The sequence below is a fragment of the Miscanthus floridulus genome, unplaced genomic scaffold, assembly GCF_019320115.1.
Source record: "Miscanthus floridulus cultivar M001 unplaced genomic scaffold, ASM1932011v1 os_1976, whole genome shotgun sequence".
Classification (NCBI taxonomy): Eukaryota; Viridiplantae; Streptophyta; class Magnoliopsida; order Poales; family Poaceae; genus Miscanthus; species Miscanthus floridulus.
Genome location: NW_027098024.1, coordinates 19,125 through 23,142, shown reverse-complemented (window position 1 = coordinate 23,142; position 4,018 = coordinate 19,125). Strand labels below are relative to the sequence as shown.

General features: G+C 46.4%; 1 pseudogene; it reads right to left on the bottom strand.

Annotated features, from left to right (window-relative positions):
* Positions 1-1,950: 1,950 nt before the first annotated feature.
* On the bottom strand, positions 1,951-2,883 carry LOC136534479 (cysteine-rich receptor-like protein kinase 6; annotated as a pseudogene).
* Positions 2,884-4,018: the final 1,135 nt, after the last annotated feature.

The following is a 4,018-nucleotide window of genomic DNA, read 5'->3' as shown; positions in this document are numbered from 1 at the left end:
TGGACAAAACATTGCTAATCTTGTTGCATTGTGCTTGCTGATTATGGTTTGACTGGAAAGTATTTGCTGTTACTTTGGACAATGCATCATCTAATGTATCAGCCATGCAAAAACTTAGACATGTTCTTTAAATATCTTGGTATTGAAGTTGTGGTCAATGCATCATCTAATGATAGTGATGATTTAGACAATACAGTTAATTCTATGTTCTTGCATCAGCGTTGTGCATGTCACATTATCAATCTGATTGTTAAGAAGGCCCTAACTGCTCTTAAGCCTTTGATTGAAAAATTTAGAATTGCAATATCTTTCTTAAACTCATCTAACCAGAGAATTGCTGCATATAAAAGTTACTGCATTACCATGATGTTGGGCCTAGAAAGTTTCAACTGGACATGGAAGTTAGGTGGAATTCTAGATACCTAATGCTGAAGCATTTGTTTCCACATAAGGTCTCATTCATTACTTTCATCCATGCTCAATATCCTAGGGCTGAAGGTGGTCAATTGCTTTTAACTGATGACCATTGGGCTATGGCAGAAAAGTGCTTAAATTTCTTGAACTGTTTTATGATGCTATAGTTGCATTGTCTGGTGTGTACTATCCTACATCTCCACTCATGATTCATTATCTTGTTAAGATTGCTATGCACCTAAAGAATTATGCTAATGATAATCACATCAGACATGTGGTTCAACCTATGATAGATAAATATAATAAATACTGGAGGGACATACCTTTGCTTTATTCTTTTGCATTCATCCTAGACCCCAGAGCTAAAATAAAAGGTTTCATTAGAGTGCCTAGGAGGTTGGATACCCTTACTAGTATAGATTATAGTGCTTATCAGGTTGGCACTAGACTCGACTTACTAATGTCTACAATAAGTAAGAGGAGAAATATGGAGGTGTTAGGTTGAGGAGGACTGCCCCTCCTAACCTATCTGGTAAAAAAGGTCGTTTGGGATGAAATTTATGATGATGATAGTAATGTTGATGGTGGTGGTGGTATGCATACTGCAGCTGCTCCTCTAATCATGGCTAGAGATACATCTACAACTGCCCTGCTGCAGGCTACAAGTTCTTCAGGTTCAAATGTTTTCTGAACTTGTTTCTTACTTTGGACTGTGACACTGTGAACCATTTAGATGATGATTTTAACATCTTGAACGGTGGTATCAGCACAAACTCACATATCCAGTGCTGTTAATCATGGCTAAAGATATTTTAACTGTTTATGTTTCAACCATATCTCCATAATCCATTTTTAGTATGACTGGCAGGATCATCGATGAGCGGCGGAGGAAGCTAAAGCCTAAAATGGTGGAGATGCTGACCTGCATCAAAGATTGGGAGGCTGCTGAAGCTCGGCTGCAACACAAGGAGCTTGAAGAAGCATTTGAAGACTTTATCTTGATTAGTTATCATTTATGTAATGGGACTGTAATATTATGGACTATGGACTTGACTTTGATGAACTTTATAATTGGAGCTGGGATGTACTCTTTTTTCTTATCTAGGTTTCTCACAAAGGTGAGTTTTACCTAGACAGGTTTTAATGAGGTAGCCATTGCACTAAAGCTCTAAATAAAATGTTATTTTGTTCTCTGCATGTGTTTGTGTGATTATGTGACTTTGAGTCTTTGATAAGTTCTCTGACATGTAACTTTGAGTCTTTGATAAGTTCTCTGAACTTGTAACTTAAGATTGAGATGATGAAGTGCTCGAGGTGTTTGATATTCTAATCAGGTGTTTGAGATGATGAACTTGTCCTGATATTCTGATCAGTTTAAGGTATTTGATCACTTATAGTGCCAGTACCGGCACGGACACTGCTGGGCCGTCGTGCCCAGTGACACAGCACGACACGGCTAAGACCTGATAGCGTCGTGCCTAGGTCGACACCTCGGTACGGGCACTAATAGGCACGGTACGGCTAGTCACCGTGCCGCTAGTGCCGCGCTGGCCAGGCCGTGCCAGTGCCGTGCCCGTTTGACCAACTATATCCATGAGTCCGTGTTATGCAAACAAAGAGTAAAATAAATAATAAGCGCTTTAACCCACCTCTTCCTGTCGCGGCCGTCGCCGGTGCCGGTGCTAGAGGGCTCGACGATGCCAGCCGCACCATGGCCGGTCCATTGAAGAAGGGCGCGGTCTCGTAGCGCCAGGTGCAGTTGACCCAGAGCACCCTGCCTCCGATGTTGTTCTGGAACCAGTCTAGCTTTTGCGATATGAGCCCGGCGAGGCACTTTCGGCACTGCGCCGGCGTCTGGTCCGGCGTGCACTGCGCCAGAGCGTACACCTTGGGGAACTCCTGGTCGAAGTCGGCCTCCCCCGTGGCGAACCGCCGCGTGGAGTTGTGCGCGGCGTGCTCGGCGGTGGCGTTGACGAGCGCGGCGAGGAGGCGCTCGAACCGGGCCGGGTCCGAGGTGACGTTGGCGTTGTTTTTTATGCTGTACGACAGTGTCGTCGGGCCGGTGTCGTCGTCGGGGAGGGTGTGGACGTCCGGAGTAGTGGAGGATGCAGGGGTCGTAGTAGATGGTGGCGTCCTTCTTGTAGGAGCAGTCGTTGGGCAGGTCCTGGAACGCCTGGGTGAGGCAGGCGAGGCAGCTGCTGGCGTTGGCGTCGCCGCGGCAGAGCCCCATGGCCCAGACCTGCTCCGGGACGGCGCCGACGACGGCGGTGGCGTAGAGGGTCGGGGACGCGGAGACGTTCTGGGGCAGCGTGGCGGCGAGGAGGTTGAGGTTGGCCTGGTATGTGCTGTTGGGCTTGAAGTCGGTGCTTGTTCCACAAATTGGCCACGGGTAGCCCGCGGCGCGGGCGCGAGCAGCGAGACGGCGGCGATGATGGCTGCCACGGCCACGGCCAGGAGGTGGGGAGCCATTGGTACAGGTAGTCAGGTACGCATGGCGGAAAGAATTAGGAGCCAGCTTATGTAGGCGAGGGGACTGACAGCACTGGTGCCACATGTTGGTCTGGGCCCAGCTCCTCGTTGACTGGGCCTCAGTTAACAGAGATGGACCGTTCATCTATGTTAATTGATCTTAGGACACGGTAGAACGTTAATTCTGATTACCTTGACCAAAGTGCAGACAGACATGTACAGTAGAGCTGTACATACCAATCACGTCAGCATCACTACAGAACCCGGACTTAGGCTTAGGCCTTGTTCAGTTCCTTCCAAAAAAAAATTTCATCCTGTCCCATCAAATGTTCAGACACATGTATAAGTATTAAATATAGATTAAAAAATAATTAATTACACAGTTTACGACTAATTTGCGAGACGAATCTTTTAAGCTTAATTAGGTCATGATTTGATAATGTTGTGCTACAGTAACACATGTGCTGATGATGAATTAATTAGGCTTAATAAATTTGTCTCGCGGTTTACTAACGGATTCTGTAATTTATTTTTTTATTAGTATCCGAACACCTCATGTGACCCCCGTATAATATCAATGTGACACCCTAAAACTTTATACCTAGATTTAAACAAGCCATTAGCTTGAGCTAATCGATCGGGTTGGGTGTTTCGTCAATGCAAGTCAATCATGTGGGGAATCAAGTTGTGGTCTCGCGTGGCGGATGGTGGTTGGTACTGTTACAAGCAAAAGTGCAAAACAATTGGCGCTGCCGCCTGCCTCTTGGACGGCAGTGTTTTGTTCGCATGTGAATGCATAGGGCTGAAAACGAAATTGGTAATTCTCGATTATCGGAAATCGTTTTCGAGAAATCACCGATTTTTCTCCTTAAACGAAAACGGCGACGGTAACCGACGAAATGGAAACGAGAACGGTAAAAAAATCCGATAATGAAAACGAAAACGATCCAGCACTCTTCGATCGTTTTCGAGAAATACCGTATGCATTCGGTAATATATCGTCGGTAATTACCGATCATGCAGAATTTCAGAGACCAGAAGGATCCCGGATGGCATAGTGCGTAGCATCCCAGGCCAGGCCCATTGGCCAAGCCCGCCGAGCACCCTAGGCCTTACGAGGCACCTGCTGGCTGCC